The sequence below is a fragment of the Erpetoichthys calabaricus genome, chromosome 16, assembly GCF_900747795.2.
Source record: "Erpetoichthys calabaricus chromosome 16, fErpCal1.3, whole genome shotgun sequence".
Lineage (NCBI taxonomy): Eukaryota > Metazoa > Chordata > Cladistia > Polypteriformes > Polypteridae > Erpetoichthys > Erpetoichthys calabaricus.
The window spans coordinates 13,034,792-13,055,316 of NC_041409.2; the positions used below are offsets into that span (position 1 = coordinate 13,034,792).

At 36.2% G+C, this 20,525-nt stretch overlaps 1 protein-coding gene across 5 annotated transcripts in view; it reads right to left on the reverse strand.

The window, feature by feature from the left end:
- prorp (protein only RNase P catalytic subunit) overlaps positions 1-20,525 on the reverse strand; it is a 62,363-nt gene that overhangs the window by 9,959 nt on the left and 31,879 nt on the right. The window lies entirely within an intron of this gene.

A 20,525-nucleotide genomic window follows, 5' to 3' on the forward strand; every position in this document is an offset into this window, starting at 1 on the left:
CCTTGCACCTAAATTGGATTAAGTGAGTTTGAGTATGTATTTATGTATGCAAAAATAATGAAATATTAATAACTATGTATATAAGCAATAAGACTGTACTTCAGATACTGACAACAAGCATACTGAATTCACCCTGGTTGATTTGGATCACATACTACCATGTTAATTCAGTTAACACAATGTAACAAGGCGTTATATTGCACCTGACCCGACTGACACAGAGGCACGTGCAAAAATAAAACAAATATTTATTTTTCTTCACCTGTGGGGCACGTCTTCCCCGTGAACCCCACAGGCACAACACATTCCCAAAAAGCACAATCTACCAACACAAAACACTCGTTTCTGGCACCACCACTCCTCCCGTCAAGCTTCGTCCTCCTCCTCCCGACTCTGGCCACTGAGTGGTGGTTGCTGGCCCCTTTTATAGCCCACCCGGAAGTGCTCCAGGTGCGTGATCACCTGTTTCCGGTTGCTCTTAAGACTCATCCAGCCGGGCTCAGGGACCCATGCAGTGCCCACTGGCGGCCACCCCAGATCCCAACAGGGCTGTGGAGAACTCCATCTCCCATGGAGCCCTGTGGGAAACTGAGGCACCACCGTCAGCCAGGGAAGCTGCCACCAAGCGTCCCGGGGGAGGTATTGAGCTGCCCATGGTTGCTCCCCTGGAACATACATCGAAAGGGCGTCCTGGCCAGGCATGGGACCCGGCCGTCCGCCACAACAGTAATACTTGATCTGCATCCAATGAGTACACACCTAATTGCTTTGCACATGCACAAATGCACACTTAACATAATTCTTTGCTTTTCTGGTTAAAACAAAACACTATTTGAATCAATCAAAATTATATTTTTCATTGGCTAAGTGGGATCAGGTTTCATTTAACTTGTATTAATCAACAACTTGTGCTAGTGAGTATGTGCATGAAAAAGCATTGAATACTAAATGTATACTTTTTATAGTTGACTAGCCATGTTACCTGTCAAAGACAGGTAATAGAATACAATTTAAGATATTTAATATCTCTTGCCCTCTGTGTATCTTTAGCGTCTTCCTTTGTATCCTTGTGAAACTGAACATCTCTCAGTCGGTGCTCCTGTAAAGCCTGCTTCCCAGACTGACATTTTGAGGTGCCTGGCTTGCCTCTTGTCTACTTTTATACTTTCTGTCTTTTAAGGCAACTCTCAGCATGCCTCCTATGCTTCTACTCCTCCTTGTACATCACACAATTGCATTTCCTTTTTTGATTGTGTCACCAAAACCAAACTGACCAATCAGATATGGTCTGGACACACACAAACAAACATAAAACAAAGACCTAGCATTTTATTAAATAGTAGGTGCTACATATATTTTTACTACATTGTTTCATTAGGGCTAGGCCATGAGAGTGGTGGTCCTTACTATTTCTGTAATGCATAGTTTCTTTATTTATGCAAATGTCTCACCATTTGTAAATCAAAATGTAGGAGTACTGATAACTAAAACTGAAGGAAAAATAAACTAGTCTATCATGGTCCCAAGAAAATGTGACTCTGTCCCATTATGCTACAGAGAACTGTATGCTTAGTTTGCACGGCATACACTCACAGTGAGTTGCATTTTTTATTATCATGGATGACTGTAAACAGATATCTTCTGTCACAGACTGGTCCTGGAGTTTTGTGACACTTTTATAGGGGAAGTTGGTTTGGGAGAGCCTAATTAATAAAGAGAGAGTCAAACGTGTGTGAAAGAAAAAAGAAAAAAAACAGAAAATGCTGGGTTATATTTAATTCTATTTTATAAATTGTATTCATAAAATTATTTGCTGGGAGACAGAGATTTTCTTTAGAGATGCACTTGTTGTTTTCCCTGTGACATATACATTTTCTTTTATATTTTCCAAAGCATGTATTAATGTACATACTCATGAAGACATCAGTTCCTAAAATTAATGCACTTGTTTTTAATTCTGTTCTAGAGATGGTATTTACAGTGCCCTCGATAAGGTTTGGGACAAAGACACATTCCTCCTTGATTTAACCCTCTGCTCAACAGTTTAAAATTACAAATCAAACAATTCAGATGTGATTAAAGTGCACATTGCAGACTTTAATATAAGGGTATTTGCATACATTTCGAAGACAACATGTAGAAATTACAACACTACACATTTTACACACAGCCCCTCATTTCAGGGCACCATAATGTTTGGGATAATTGGCATCACAGGTGTGTTTCACTGCTTTATTAATTTTTTATCTTGTTGTTGGATGAACCCTGTAATTTCTTTATGCAAGAGTGGTTAGTGTTGCATTGATAATGCAGTATGTGCCATATTGTATTGAGTTGATGGAGTTGTTTTGTGTTAATTAGGTACCATGTTAAACAGGAATGCAGATGTACAGTAGATGTGCCAATCATTTACGATGTGGAAGTAAGGTTCTGAGAAAAGAAGAATCTTTAGTAGTGAATTAAAAAGTTTAAGAGAGCTCTGTAAATACTTTTATGGTGTATGGAAAAACCAGCGTTATTCGTTTGAACATGTATAGTGAAAGGAAGTGAATGACTGAGTGAAGAGGAGCAAGAGATGAAATAAATATACAGTCATATGAAATTAATTCTTTGGATTTTTGTTTATCATTGGCTGAGTTTTCAAAGTAGCAACTTCCTTTTAATATATGACATGCCTTATGGAAACAGTAGTATTTCAGCAGTGACATTAAGTTTATTGGAGTAACAGAAAATATGCAATATGCATCATAACAAAATTAGACAGGTGCATACATTTGGGCACCCCAACAGAGATATGACATCAATACTTAGTTGAGCCTCCTTTTGTAAATATAACAACCTCTAGACGCTGTCCTCCTGTAGCCTTTGATGAGTGTCTGGATTCTGGATGGAGGTATTGTTGACCATTCTTCCATACAAAATCTATCCAGTTCAGTTAAATTTCATGGCTGCCGAGCATGGACAGCCTGCTTCAAATCATCCCATAGATTGTCGATGATATTCAAGTCAGGGGACTGTGATGGCTATTCCAGAACATTGGACTTCTCCCTCTGCATGAATGCCTTTGTAGATTTCGAACTGTGTTTTGGGTCATTGTCTTGTTGGAATATCTAACCCTTGCGTAACTTCAACTTTGTGACTGATGCTTGAACATTATCCTGAAGAATTTGTTTATATTGGGTTGAATTCATCTGACCCTTGACTTTAACAAGGCCCCCAGTCCCTGAACTAGACACACATCCCAACAGCATAATGGAACCTCCACCAAATGTGACAGTAGGTAGCAGGTGTTTTTCTTGGAATGCAGTGTTCTTCTTCCGCCATGCAAAGCGCTTTTTGTTATAACCAAATAACTCAATTTTTGTCTCATCAGTCCAAAGCACTTTGTTCCAAAATGAATCTGGCTTGTCTAAATGAGCATTGGCATATAACAAGCGATTCTGTTTGTGGCGTGAGTGCAGAAAGGGCTTCTTTCTCATCACCCTGCCATACAGATGTTCTTTGTGCAAATTGTGCTGAATTGTAGAACGATGTACAGATACACCATTTGCAGCAAGATGTTCTTGAAGGTCTTTGGAGGTGATCTGTGGGTTGTCTGTAACCATTCTCACAATCCTGCTCATATGCCGCTCCTGTATTTTTCTTGGCCTGCCAGACCTGCTGGGTTTAACAGCAACTGTGCCTGTGGCCTTCCATTTCCTGATTACATTCCTTACAGTTGAAACTGACAGTTTAAACTTCTGAGACAGCTTTTTGTAGCATTCCTCAAAACCATGAGACTGGACAATCTTTGTTTTCAGATCTTTTGAGAGTTGCTTTGAGGATCCCATGCTGTCACTCTTCAGAAGCACAACTTGCAATTGACCACCTTAAATACCTTTATATCTCATGGTTGGACACACCTGTCTGTGAAGTTTAAGGCTTAACGAGCTAATCCAACCAATTTGGCGTTGCAAGTAATCAGCACTGAGCAGTGACAGGCATTCAAATCAGCAAAATTACAAGGGGACCCACATTTTTGCACAGCCAGTTTTTCACATTTGATTTAATTTCATACAAGTAAATACTGCTTCATTAAAAATCTTTGTTCGGAAAACACCCCAGTACTCAGATGTTCCTAGGAAATGAAAGACATACCACTGATATCTTTTTTGTTGAAAGGAGAGTAAATTATTATGCAGGCTGAGAGGGGTTCCCAGACTTTTTCATATGACTATATGAACTGAAGTGGTGGGAAATTACATTATATGAGCGACAGTTTTTCCCCTCATCAAAACCATAAAAATAAATTAAATTAGGGAGCATCCAACAAATTTAAGTCAACTTACATAATGATCTTTTAACATATTATGGTTTCTTCACTGTAATTATTTTTAGGTAATAACAGTTTAGAAATGTACCCTCTGCCTATAAAAATGCTTTAATAAACATTCTTGCAATGAAAATACCACATCTAAACATCTAGCTACACATTTTCACTTTACAATAATGGAAATGTACTTTTCAACAGGCCCGTTAAAAATAATGCTGAAATATGTGTGTCAATATCCTACTTGCTCCTCCATTTTGTATTTATTGTATGATAAGCACAAAGATACAGTACAATAATTCAGTTTTACATAAATGCAGATACTAGTAACCACAAATTTGCCTACAATGCAAATGAATGGCAGCACTACAATGAAATCAAAATTCATCCAAGTATTGGCAAATAAGAGGAACATCACCTCACATACGCTCAGGCCAAACATTAATATTACAGTTATGTTTATTTTTGAAATATAAACATATTAAGTGTTGCTTGCCTCTTTAAATTTTAAGAGTTTGAAAGGGGATTTCCTTCTTATAAGGAAGTGGGTTGGGCCCCATGTTGCCTCCCAGCTGACTTTTGCAAAAGAAAGGAAGAAATGAAATGTGTATTTTACTAAACTTTGCTCACAAGAGGAAGTGTGATAACGTGGGAGGTATAGTTATTCTTATTTTAAAATGAAAAATCAATTTTTAACCTCCAAACCCTGACTCCTCCACAGTCCCTTCAAATATTATTAAAAAAAGAAAAACAAATGTATGATTACAAGACTGAAACTATTACACTTTGACACTGAAGGCAGTTGGTTTTTTTAAAATAAAATTGTAACGCTTTTATACCAGTTAATCAAAGCATAATTGGGTTGTTTAAAGAAATCACTGACTGTTTACTCTGAAGGTTTGAAACTTAATAACAGGGTGCAATAACATTTCTAATTAAATCTAAACTTTGGAAGTCAAAGAAATATCTTGCATTAGGAAAATAATCATGAAAAGCTTTCACTGACAGTTATAAAATATACTTTTTGACCATAAGTTTTACTTAAATTTTAATGAAAAAAAAAAACATGTCAATCAATATTCACAACAATCGGTATGCAAGTTAAAATCAAAAGCACTTTCCTTTGAACATTTAGGATGCAGATACGAGCAAAATAAACTATGCAATATAAAATATATTTAGTAATGTGTTTTATATATTTTACATTAAATCTACTTAAATGAACTGCCTACAATTCAGGTTTCTTAAAGTTTTTATAATAAATTCAGGGCTACATTTTCTCATAGACTTCAAGAATTGTGTTAGTACTGTGATGTGCTACAAGTGAAAGAAAGGTAACCAGGATATATTTCAAGCAGATAATGTCTGGTAAGCTTTTCGTTTTTGCTTATTCACTTTGAGGAAGTGTTGCCATTTGGAAAGCTTTCTTTATCACCTGGGAAATTACCTGTGCTTGCAGCATCTTGTTCATCAGCTACGTTCTCACATGCATTTACAAGTTATAACTAATTTCAAAATACTGTGCTGTACAACTTCTCATAGTAAAACAATCACAAAACCACAGGTTACCTTTTTCACATTTTCTTTTAAAATTACTTATCAACTGCACAGATAAATTTTATCCATAGAATAAACTATAATTCACTGGAATAGCTGAATTAGGGCCCATTTAAAGCACATCATGGCAATACACTGCCTGTAATTATTAGGTGAAGATCAGGTTATCAGTTAATCTCTACAGTTTTCTATTTGTCAGCATGTGAAGAATACATTAGAGTCGCACTTGATTAAATAAATCAAATTTATAAAATGCTTGGGAACAAAAGCTTTAAAATATAGCACATTTTTTTCTTGATGATGATGCAACTTTACCAAATATTACATAGTTCTAGTGCCCTAACATTTACCAAGTCTGAAACAGAGGTAATTACTTTGGAGAGGAGAGGTAGCAGCCCCAACCACTGTTACACCATGCCACCTGATATTTAGACAAACAAGATAAATTAAATGCAGGACTGACCTCTGTTTATGTACATGGCTGGATAAAAAAAACAACACCTATAGTGTCTGGTATAGGATTAACAAGAGAACATTTAGTGAATATAAAGAAACATTAACAACTGTATGGTGCATCAAATGAATATTCACACTTCAAACAAACATGTGACGGTGTACAAAGGACACATTTCTTAAGTAGAGGTCAAAGTATACACCACCACAAAAAAGAAAAGAAAGCATCTTTAAAGTTCACTCTAAGGAGATGGTGTTTCTGAAAGACTTTTTAAACCCTCAAACTTAAAAAAATTTTAAAACCCTTTAAAAAGGAACCCCTGTTCATAGACTACCACTGGTCTTTCTTGACGGGACCTACATAAACATGTAAAAAAGATGTGGACACCCTATGAGCACTAACCCAAATCCAGCATGACTCAGATGAAACATTAATTACTTCAACAAATAAAAAAAATAATAATTTTTAGAGAAAACATGTGCTGTACAATGCACTCTGGTGATGCTTAGCACCTGTTGCAGAAATGCAGAGGTAAAAATGTTATTGCAACAAAATATATTGTTGACCAGTATTTGTGTGAGTCCTGTGAAGGACTGCCATGCAATCCTTGGTTGATTTCTGTCTTGTGCACACAGTCTACAGGATGGACAATTTAGTTAGTCCTTGGATTTGTGAAAGCCTACATTTTCCATTGCTGCTAAAGGAAAAATTAGAAGATTATAAAACCTGGCTGATTTGCTTTAGGAAAAGGGAGTTTGACTATTTCCCTAGAAGTATCACATAAGAAACCATCATGCTATGTCTCCATTTTATTAACAGGAATCTTCACGTTAACTACTGCCATATACATTTTAAGAGAGAACATTTATACTGTTGACATATGACAGGGGCTTATTCATCCTGGGGATTTTTAAAACTGCGCCTGCATGATACCTCACCACTCAATCCCACATGGTTTACAGATGCCTCTCCCTCTCTCTGCCACACATTCACTAAGAAGGATTTTTTTTATTTTCTTAATATGCTAACAAAAAGTCCCCTTCTTCATGGGGATGTACCTATGCTTTCTGGAAAAATATGGATAAAGCAACAAAGCTGAGCAGAAAAAACAGTAGCACCCACCAGATAACTTGAATCTTTAAAATTTTACATTCCACAAAGTAACCAATTTATGTTGTTTATATTAATTGTAAAGGGATGCAAACACTACATTCATAGATTTTTCTAATAAAAATGCCTATTACTGTACTAGCATTTGCAAAAATAATATAATCTTTTCTGTCAAACTCCACAGAACCTCTGTCTCTAAGGTGTTTTTATACACATCCAGAATTACAAAGTGCAAGTGCAAAGTGGTATCTGACTAATCTGAAAATATACAGATGAGTGCATGCACACACAGGGAGAAATATAATAAAGCTAAACTTGAATGTAGCTCACAAAACTTTATGCAACACCCTTACAAAGCACTACAGTAGGTTTCCCCGTGACATAAGCAACATTACTGCAGTTTGTGTTAATGTCTTAAATTTTTATATTTTCTTAATCAAACAATAAAAAATTCAATACTGCACAGATGAATCAATAGTTTTAAGAGGGTCTAATAAATAAAGTACAGTACCAGTCTTCTTGCTCCTCCTGCACAGCAGTGGCCAAAAAGTTTGGCATTGACACAACTGTTGTGTTTTGCAAACTTTCCTGCTTCAGCATTTTCAGATTATTTTTTACAAGTTTCTATGGTATACTGAAGAACAATTCTAAACATTTCATAAGTTTGAAAGACTTTTATTGGCAAATACATCAAATTTATGTAAAGAGTCAATATTTACAGTGTTGGCCCTTCTTCATAACTTCTGCAATTTGCTCTGGCATGCGGAATATCAGCTTCTGGACCAAATCTGACTGATTGTGATCCATTCTAGCAAGTTATGTTATGATTTCCAAGCCACTTCGTTATCATGCTGCAAAATACACAGATCATCTCCAAATTGCTCCAGGATTGTTGTGAGAAATTCCTCTTGGAAGACGTTTTTAACACCATTTTTTATTTATGGTAGTGTTCTTGAGCAGAACTGTGAGTGGACTCCCTTAGTCCTCACAGGTGGCGCAGTGGTAGTGCTGCTGCTTTGCAGTAAGGAGACTGTGGAAGATTGTGGGTTCGCTTCCCGGTTCCTCCCTGTGTGGATAGCGCTTTGAGTACTGAGAAAAGCGCTATATAAATGTAATGAATTATTATTATTATTATTATTATTAGATGAGAAGCAACCTCAGACAGTCTTGGCATGACACAGGACTCATGGTAACGTTCACCTTTTCCTTTTCTGGACAATCGATTTTCCAGATGTCCCAAATAGTCAAGAGGATTCATCCAAAACAATAACTTTGCATCAGTTTTCTGCTGTCCAATCCTTGTACTTCCTGCAGAATTTCAGTCTGTCCTTGATGTTTATCTTGAAAAGACGTACCTTATTTGCTGCCCTTCTTGACATAAGGCCATTGTCCAAAAGTCTTCGCCTCACTGTGTGTGCAGATGCCTGAGCAAGATCTGCACTGGTGGTAACACAATTCTGTAACTGACTCCTCTGGAGGACATGGTCTTGGCATTTGCTGGACACTTTTAGCTGATCATTTTGTGCCAGGGTCAAAATAAGTGAAATGGGTTTTTGTGATAAAGATAACTTTTTATGCTAATAAAGCTATTTGCAATTAAATAATATGCATCTGATCACTCTGCACAATAATATAAAAATGTAAATTGAGTGCATGGGTGACCCTTGTGATGCACTCATTTCTTGTCCAGGTTTGGTAACAGCCTTACATGAAATGCTGCTGGAATTGGTTCCGGCATTAATAAGGTTTGAAAGTGGATGGGATTTTGTATCAAAACCTTTCGCTTTACTGCCCCCATGTACAAAATTTGGCAACATTATTAACACTGATTCAAAGCCCACAAGAATAAATTTCAATTTGACAAATTTTTTAAAATATTATAAAAATACAAAAAATATTTTGTCTTTATTAATTCATTATACAAGAAAATACACTGGAAATTGATTATAAACAGCAAAATATTCTACAAATGTGCAAAGTTTCTGAAAACTATGCTGTCATTAATTTGCCTCCAGAGCAGTAGTAGTTGTTAAGCACTGAGCACAGTAGCTCAAAGGTTAGCGAGGCTGCCTAACAGCTCTAGCTCTCTAAATCCTGACCCTGGCACTGACTATATAAAGTATGCACACTGCCTTGTTGACCAGGTGAGTGTCTCTGAAGGACTCTTGTTTCCTCCTAAACATGCAAGAAGGTGGAGATTAGGATGTCCAATGACTCTAAATTAGCCTGGCATAAACTCCATATTAGACAGTGACTGGGTGGAAAGTTGAATTCAGTTGTCCAGAGCTGTAAGACAGCAATGCTGAACACTTTGTTACACCAATATTCCTTAAACATAATAATAACTCCACTTATGGGAAAGGTACCTAAAAAATTTTGCAAGTACAGGTGGCTGCATCAAAGCACAGTCATCAGATAATAAGAGTTTAAGTGCCATAAAAAAGTGAAGGAAAATAAGCGTAAATGAATAACTCGAGTGAATCAAACAAATGCAATTTTAATTATGAAAAAAGAAAGACTCCATAGTTAGTCATATTATAATATCTGGTGGAAAGAAGAAATCCCCTTAATACTCTGTCCACGCTTCTGAAACAAACTTTGTGGGTGTGCCCTGCAAAACTGCTGCTTCCTGTTCCACATAATGGTGGCGGCAGCTGCTGCTGCAAGGAAGAGCACACATTTATCACTACATGCTTTTGAGAGACAGCCCACGCTAACTTTATTTGACCACAGCTGCTTGAAATGGGACTTTCTTCAGTATACTTTTCAGTTAGATGAACCCTATGACCATTTAGGAAACCCACCACTAGCCCACTACTCTAGTAACTTAACTATTTTGTTAGAAACATTTATTTTTAAAAAAGATGTAGCAGTGAAGATAACTGTTGTCTTCAAAACTAGGCAGGAGAGCTAAGCTCATTAGAAACCACAGACATTACACTAATACAGTTTACTTCTGCAGGTGAGAAATGGACCAACAAGGATGTTAATGTGAAAAATGTAGAGATCGTCTTATGTACTGTCTAATTAGCTATTTAAATAAACAGAAGATTTTATTTTTTCAGAATTTACATAGTTATAAATAAAATATATATGCAGAAGACTGCCTGTGATTTTTCCCAGTGGCCAGTGGTTTTACCTTTTGCCACGAATGTGTAAGACACCAATGCAAGTCACACAATATTCTGTGAATATGGACAACCTTCAGCAAACTTAAAATGGGAAGCACAATGATTTAGAATTAGTTAGAAATTGGAACAAAACATATACACTTTATTGACAACAACGCATAAATCTATCAGTCCATAGCAATTGGATGCAATAAGTTTTCTCGAACATTCAAAGTTAATTAACTAATGTGAGCAATATTTGACATGGTGCATCACAAGGGCATCATGCAAAAATGATTATTACAGTGCATCTGGAAAGTATTCACAGCACATCACTTTTTCCACATTTTGTTATGTTACAGCCTTATTCCAAAATGGATTAAATTCATTTTTTTTCCCTCAGAATTCTACACACAACACCCCATAATGACAACGTGAAAAAAAGTTTACCTGAGGTTTTTGCAAATTTATTAAAAATAAAAAAACTGAGAAATCACATGTACATAAGTATTCACAGCCTTTGCCATGAAGCTCAAAATTGAGCTCAGGTGCATCCTGTTTCCCCTGATCATCCTTGAGATGTTTCTGCACATGGCAGTACAATGGAAATATGTGTTAAACATTTGTTCAGCTAGGCTGTATGAAAGTGTGTCATCTAGAAGCAATGGCTATCAAAATGTGCAGAATCATCGGGCCAAAGCTGTCAGTAAAATTAATGGTGCTTAGCTGCTTCTCTACTAATTACCTGGAAAAGTGATTATGTTTTATTTTAGTAGGTGCAAGGAAGAGTCCATTACATGTCAGTCAAGTTTATGATACATTTTCATGTCCTAATTCTACAATACAGAATTGACAATCAGTCTTTCAGCATGTCTTTGGATGGTGGAAGGAAATCACAGACCAAGGAGGAAACCCACAAGGCCACAAGTCTGAGAATATATTCTGTGGACAGATGAGACAAAAGTGGAACTTTTCAGGTGACATGGATCCTATTGTTTCTGACAAAAACCAAACACAGCATTCTACATTAACAGCATCACACCCACTGGCAAACATGGAAGTGGTACTGTGTTGTAGTGGGGATGCTTTGCTGAATTAGGACCTGGATAACTTACTATAACAGAAGGAACCTGAACTGAAAATATTTATGCACACACTCACTGAGCAAATTCATAGGAACAATATACTAATACTGGGTATGGCCTCCTTTAGCTCTGAAAACAGCCTCAATTCTTCACGGCATGAATCACACAAGATATTGTAAGCATTCCTTTGAATTCTGGTTCATGCTGACATTGCTGCATCATGCAAAACATTAAGTTCTGTCAGCTGCACATTGATGCTGTGAATCTCCTATTTTACCACATCCCAAAGGTTTTTTTTATTTGGATTCAGATCCAGTGATTGGGAAAACATATGAAGAACACTGAACTCATTATCATGGTCAGAAAACCAGTTTGAAAGAACATTTCCTTTGTGGTATGATGCATTACCATGCTGGAAGTAGCCAATAGAAGATGGGTCAATTGTAGCCACGAAGGAATGCACAGTCTATAACAATACTCCTATAGGCTGCGGCACTCAAGCAATGTTTGATTGGTATTAATGGGCCCAAAATGTGCCAAGAAAACATTCTCCACACCATTACACAATCAGAACCAGCCTGAACCGTTGACACTAGACAGGCTAGTTCCATGAATTCATGCTGCTGGTGTCAAATTTTGACCCTATCATCTGTTTGCCTCAGCAAACATAGAGATTCATCATACCAAGCTACATTTTCCAGAATTCAGCTGCCCACTTTTGGAGAGCCTGTGCCCATTGTAGCCTCAGCTTTCAGTTCTTTAGTACTGACAGGAGTGGAATCCAAACTCAAGGATTAACGTGTTGTGCATTCTGAGATGATTTTCTGCTCACCACAGTTGCACAGCATGGCTATTTAAGTTGCTGTAGCCTTTCTGTCAGCTCAGACCACTCTGGTCATTCTCCTCTGACCACGTTCAAGACTTTTTCTTCTGCAGAACTGACACTCACTTGGTGCTTTTTTGTTTTTCACACCATTCTGAGTAAACTCTAGAGACTACTGTTCATGAAAATCCCAGGAGATTGGCAGTTACAGAAATACTCAAACCAGTACATCTGGTACAAACAATCATGCCACAGCCAAAATCACTGAGATCACATTTTTCCCTGTTCTAGTGTTTGATGTAAACTGAAGGTCTTCACCTATTTCTGCATAATTTTATGCACTATCCTGCTGCCACGTGATTGGCTGATTAGATAACTACTTGGAAAAACCAGGTGTTAAAAAGTTCCTAAGAATTTGCTCAGTGAGTGTATATGTTATGGCCAAAACCCGAAATCGGCCAAAGCGGGAAGTGTCCGACCAAATCAGGAAATGGCCAGTGTCGCTATAAATTGACCAGCCAATGTCCGATCTTTTCCTCGATTTCGAGATTTGGCCATCCAGTTTGCGAAATGGCATTGGGCAATCATCCAAAGTCGGAAGAAAAAAGGCACGAGCAGCAATTTGTTGCACACTTAGTAGTGCAATTGCATCGAGTGTAGCCTTGGCAGCCGGTCAGTGATTGGGAAGACACCACGGTTCGTAATGATTTTTCTTTTGTGCCTACGGATTCCAGTGTGAGCAGTTTCTCGTGCAGAATGGACAACTCACTTCTAAATCCGCATCTGAAAGTTTTTAAGCATCTTCGCACCTTGTGCAGACAGTATTAACATAAGCACATCGGATTTTGGCCAGGAAGTTCTCGCCACTTTGCAAAATGGCCGGCCAAAGTAGCATATACAGTGGTCATTTCTAGTAATTCAGACTGTGGCCTCACCTCGCGGCCAAAATGCGAAATGGCCAGCCAATTCGGGTTTTGGCCTTCAACTTATATACACGCATACAGAAATACATATATGTTCAAAGAAAAAATCTGACAATGAGAAAAATAGAGTACTACAAAAAAGCAAATTTATAGATTGGGGTTTAAAGCTCACAAAATTAAGCAGTTTATTAAAGAATGTTATTCTGAAGGCATTTTTACAAAAAAACATTCAGACTTACTCAACTAAAGTGAACAGTATTCTTTTTTACTGCAGTTTCAGTTTGTAAAACCTCACCTCTGCTGAAATTGTGCATAAAATTTCCAGAGCTAAAATAAACTGATAAACTCTTGGAAATCTGCATATATTAAAGATACATTTAATAATTTTGCACCTATTTTAGACATGAACAAAATTAGTTTTGAAGATCTCTTCAAGTTCCTCTTCTCTACTTAAGCAGTTTCTTATCAATTACTGAAAGATGTGCATAACTTCCCTATTCTTTCTTTACATGGCACCCGCTTCACAACGAGTTTTAAAAATACTGAATATATTCTATTTACCTGATTGTTTTCTCTCTTTCTGCAATATTGTTAGAGATTTACATTTTAATTTTTATTTTCAAATACATGTCTTTAATTATACTGCATATAAATTGAAACCTTATTTCAAATTTTGATTGATAAATGACTGGACACAACAAATGAGGTACTGTCAAATTATCAAATAAAAATGTACCATGTAGTTAGGGTATAGTTAACTGTGAAAGATGAATCAGAAGTTGGATATACAGACACAGACATGTGTACTAAAGTAAACTATAAACCTTTGTTATGTTTTTGTATTTTAGCACTAGGAAGCTTAACAGCAAATATTCTATGCACAATAATGTGAAAAGATCAAAACTACCACTTTATGTGGTATAATAAATTACTTCATATTTTGTAAAGGAGTAATTATAAGCAGATAAGTAAGGTGTGATCAGCTAAGGTGCAGATTTCAAACACAGTGCAAATTCTTGTATGGTTCTAGCTATCTTAAATAACCTGCCAGCACTCCAAATATAAGAGGATTCAGATGATCAAATATGTACCCATGTTTCACCTTGAGGTAGATAAAGTTCACCATTAATGGGCCATCCCTATGAAGGGGCTATCCGGTGCTTAAGTGATAGTACATTAAAGAAATCAGACATTTTATATCTTCAACTATCTTTGTAACTCCTGACTCTTTATTTTATACTGCTACTGAAAGCACAAAGCCACACTAGAAAAAAAGCAGTGGTTTAAAAAATCATCACCAAAATGCATATGAAATGAGATCACGTAAGATTATCTATATATCTTGCTGTACATTTTAGAAGAAGTCCCTAAACCTTTATATCAACAGTACTCAAAGGCTGAACTTGCTTAACTGTTTGTTGATGACAGCTACATTTTTTTAAACAATGAAAAAAATGTAAAAAAATGTTTCTCTTCCTTCTCTTAATCCCTCTCTCTTAAAGAAGCGCTAAAATGTAATATCAATATTAAATTTTAGTCAAATGGGCAATTTGAGACTGGTTGAACTCCAGAAATTATCAGGCACTCCCAAATAAATTAATCAGTTATATAGCCATAGAGGAACGTACATAATCAACAACAATATGCATGCATTTGGGACGTAGGAGGTGGAAACCACAGCAGAAAGGGAGAGAACATACAGATCCTACATAGACATTGCCTAGGCTGTGATTTAAATGTTGGTCCCTGGTGAAGGGAATCACAAGCACTTACTACTAATGTACTCTGCTGTCTTTATAATAATTATGTAATTGAGCTAGCAGTGAGCAGTCTGCTTTACACATCTGTATGACTCCAGACAGAAATATGCAACTTTATTCTGTGCATGCCAATGAGAAATAATATATTTAATTTAAAATTTTCTGGCATTGTCATTCTTTTGAAAATTCAGGAAGTAATTAGCATATGATATGCATTACAGATATAAACAGACAGTTGATACTACCTAAATTACAGAAACTAGGAGTTTTATTATACATTACTGGTTCATTACAGTAGGGATTTACAATGGATATGTTTGAATTTTCTTTTATGTCCACTATTTACTTTTTCAATGATAGAATAACCTTAAACAGGTGGTAAAATAAACGCTTATTCAAGTACTAATTGACTTTACTCTTTATATGCTGTTTGACTTTGGCAATGCTTCAGCAGAAAATCTAAAAATACTCAAATTTCCTCCACAGGATATTGATGTGGTAAAAGTGCTCCGCTTGCCAGACTTTTCAAAGCAGAGGCTGTAAAGTTCACTAAGCACCCACCTTTTTACCCAAGGTCAGATGAACAAAATTCCACCTTGGGCTCTAGTCGGATGGAAAATACAATAATTACATCACAAATTCCTTTCTTGATAATGCCCTCACTTTCCAGTCATGCATTTGTCTGTCACTGACACACAAATAAAATATCAGAATTGCTAACAACACAGAAATAGTGAACTCACCATGGGAATTTCAGTGACTGCAATATACCGAATACATTTTACACTATGTTAGCTCACTAACATTTCATAATTAATACATCATAGGTTTTAACTGAAAAAGTAGATTAAAAAGGAGATATTGTTAACAGAAAATTTTGAAATTGAATGTTTCTTTTTTTCTTATCAGAGCTGTCAGGCAATGACTTCCATGCATATTCCTTTTCCAGAAAACAGCTGCCTCCCACTGAGTTTGGAATGCCCATTTTCCCAGGCATAAAAGGAAGTATATCAACAAAGAAGTATGTAGAAAATAGAAAATGCTTAGTCAATGAATCTTAAATTTATAATCTCAAACTTTTTGCTGTAGAAGTCACTTCAGAACAGTGTACAACCTTTCCTTTTGTTCTTAACCTCCAGATCTCCATAGCCTTTTTCTAAAATTATTAGATTTTGTTTGACAACTACAGCCTATACCTACACTATTTTGTAGTTTCTATAATTCGCTGAATCTGATCCCAGTAATTGCATGCTTTATAGAGATATTTCTCCAACACAATGTTGAATTAAGTCAACTGGTCATCCAAAGAGTGAAGCCTCAGATTAGTTACAAACTAATCCTCTTTTTAAACACAAGATTACCGATCTATCATCTTGAAAATGGATATTGTTGCAGGAAGTATACAGGAATCCCTCCCACCTCAGCTATTCCACTGTTCTGTCATGATGTGCTGCTGTAAATAAATACACCTTTTTGACAAACTATGGTTGTAGGCCTCTTTCACATGGACCTTTTCCATAAACAGGATTACAAATATTTTTCAATGTGTGAATATGAATGGATCTTGGACACCTGACAGTGTCTCAATGTCTACTTGGACTTAACTTGAATTTGTATCATATAGCAATACTGCAAAATATTTTATAGTTCATGAATCTTCATCTATCAATGATTACTCCAAAAACCACATCTACTTTGAGGTTGAAATGCTGGGTACTTATTTTATTTTAATACAGAAGAAGTCAATTTAACTGTTGAAAGTAAGAAACCCCGCAATGGTTTGGTGCCCTGTCCAAAGCTGTTCCTGCCTTGTGCCCTATGCCTGCTGGGATAAGCACCAGCTACCCCACGACCCTGCCCTGAATGAGCAGTTACGAAAATATATAGATGGATGTTAATAAAGACCTATCATAAAACTAGAAAGAACAGTGACCATCACACAAATAGAACATGTGATCTTGATTGCAGTCAGGTTGGCAACGCTCAAACAATTTTTCACAGGATGTTTTATTTTGATGCCTGGCAGTAAAGTATTAAGTTATTTTTTCCCTCCACTGAGATACATGTACCGAGATACTATAATCCATGCTTGAAAGCATAACAAGAAGGGCCAGAGCAGACTCTAAGGTGACTCAGTTCTTTTGAAGTGTGTAGCAAGCTTCTGGAAATGTTCTACCAGTCCACAGTAGCTAGTGTGGTGTTCTATGCTGCAGTCTCCTGTGGAAGCACAAAAGAAGTACAATTCTGAACAAACCTATGAAGAAAGCCTGCTCCACCACAGGACAAACCATGTAAGCTGTTGTGGAAAAGGGTGATGGAAAAATTGGATGCTATTATGAAAAATTCCCTCCATCGCCTCCAGGAGGCACTCTCTTGGACCACTTTTAACCACATGCTCATTCCACCATGGTGTGTCAAGAAGCACCTCTGGGAGTCTGTTCTGCCTACTGCTATCAGGCAATTCAAAGCTTCAATCTGACGTACTTGTAAAGTTTATTTTTATTTACTTAATATTCATGTATTTATTTATCTATCAATTGATTGATTGGCTATATGTGGGATTAAGAAAGTTAATATAAAGTAATCTAAACCAAACCTTGTGATTATCCAGAAAATGTAATTGCATATGGAGATAGTTTATGCAAAGTATACATTTTTACATACACCTCAATGAAAGATAAATACCTTGAAAACATATCATAAGCTCCTTATAAAACATTATGTGGTGTAACATCATTCTAGGGACTTTTCACAGTGAAGCAAGGCTATTTTTACCCTGTATCACTGAGATATTTTGTGGCAAGTGGCTTCCTGAGTTTTTATTTTGGTAACTGACTGCTGTTAAATGCCTTCCTGTGGTTCTTTTTTAGCTGGATTCAAATTTGAGACAGAGGTGAAAGTGTAAATAGATTTGTTCCTCACAATTCATGTTTTTCAGTTCTAAACTGCAGTGCATATATGGTTAGTTTAATTTACTAAAACATATTTAAATTAACCCATCTAATATTATAAGCAAAAAAGAAACAAAATATGCCCAGCTAGACATAAAAGTTTTGAAATTATACAATTGGAAGAACCATTCATGCCACAAGACAGAACACTGTTAAATGTTTAAATATATGGTAGTATAAATTACGTTGATCAAATCAGTATCAGGATCTAAGAACCTGGTTTCTGTTCATTAGGGTGTATAACTTTGCTGTAATACATAAACTAGCTATTTAATGAGTGGTATATTCCATTCCAGAACTAATCTATTTAAATGTATTAGGTTTATTTCCCTTCAATAGATAGATAGATAGATAGATAGATACTTAGAAATAACAACAAAAATTTATGCTGGTTGGTACAATGAAACTCTGTAGCCCACTTGTAGATCTTAGCAGCCCTCTGCACCCAGAATACTACCTAAATACATAAACAAAAATTGTGCCTTTATTAACAAAAATATCAAAAGGAGGAGATTAATATGGGGGAGAATATAAAGTACAATACAGTATAAGCAGAATCAAAACAACAAACCTATGGTATTGCTTAGTTGATTGTTGATCCACTTCCATTAGGTGGTGTGGCTTGTCATCTTGACCACTACTCCATGGTAAAATGCACTTTTCTTCTAATTTCACATTTACTTCTGGTCTCTCTCCATACCACTCGTTGAGTGGTACTTTCACTCAAAAGTATTTTTTTTAAATAGACTTTTTATTGAAATATAACAGCCAACATTTTGAAATTGAGCATCATTTTCAAGAAGTATTAAAGTAATAACCCTATATTCTGCACCCATTGACCCAAAACCTGTCACATACAAAATGAAAAGCAACAACCAAGAACACAAAGAGCTTTGTGTGGATCAGCAAGCAACAGCACAGCATCGACCCCATTAAAGGGTAAGACTGGTATTTTTCAAGTCAAAGTTATTTCTTTAAAATAATGGTACTGTATATATTAGTTTGCCACATGAAACTGAGTTTTAAAGTGAAGCACATTTTATAAATTAAAAAAAAAACAAACTACCCAGTCTTTATAATGGAGCTAATGGATACCGGGGTCCCATTACAAAAAAAGCCTTAAAAGTTGCACAATACATCCATTTTCCACAACAAAAATGTTTTTGAGTATTGATCCACATCTTGAGGTTACACACATATTGCAAAACAGTGTACCCCCGTTGTTTTATGAAAGTAAAAAAGCAAAAAGAAAACCATTGTGGTGAGATTGCATCATTTTAAAAGGGGACCAAATGTATGCTTCACATTGCAGAACCCTTTTAGTCTCGGTATGTGGATTACATTTGGAAAGTCATCGCCAAGCATGCTGTTATTGACACTGAATGTTGATAACAAGATGTGAATTGCTGTATGTTCTGTATACAACTTGACGGTAATAATTGAAAAAAGTCACTCAATTACTTATATTCTTTCACAATAAGGTAAATTATTCATTTTGTAAACAATGCCCGTACAGCTTACATTACAAATGCACTTACAGTTCGCTCCGGCTTTTCACAATTAAGCCCTGTTTGCTACCAATTGGAACGGCTAGAGTTGCAGACCCAGCATTTCCATCCACTCACAGGTGTTAATGGGATGGAGACTTCAGCAGTGTCAGAGCCTTCACCAGCACAAACAAAGAAGGCAGGCAGAGTGATGTGTGGAAACACTTTGGCTTTGGGCAAAATGGATACAAAAAGCCATAAGATATGTGGCAAGCCTTTATGCAAGATTTCCCACTGCATTGAACTGTGTTAAATTTGAATACTTTTCTTAGTATCGTATCATAGTTTGAAATTTTGGTATCAACACAACCCTAGTTTAAAAGCAGAAAATTGAGGTGAAACAAAGGAATAGTAAAAGAGAGAATGGATATATGAAAATTAGACACACAAGACCAAAATCTGAATATAGAAGTGCAGTATCAAACCATATGCATAAAGGTGCCTGGTTTGTCCAAGAAACAAAGTAACCATTACAGTCTGAGGACAATCCCTAGGTATATCACTTATGTGGGGTAAAAATAAACAATGGCCAAACTTAAATTGGGTGCTTTGATATTTAAGATTTCTTGGTGCCATTTTTTTTAAAAACAAAATTCTATGAAATAGAATAAGTGTAAGCAGACATTAATTCAGAGGATGGCAGGCAAGGGTAGAAGAAATTGGGACCCCACAAACATTAAAAACATATCAAAGTTGTAAATAAATGGAAAAAAGAAGAGGAGGAGATAGAAAATTAAGATTTTAGAGACTGGAATGTTGAAAGGTCTGATTCATTAAACATGAAGAACTTTGCTAGTCTAGAACTAAAATACAGTATGTAGGGCTTTGTTGTGAAAAATAGGGCATGTGCCATACTGAACAAGAGAAAAGACACATGTCCACCTTAGGTCATACTT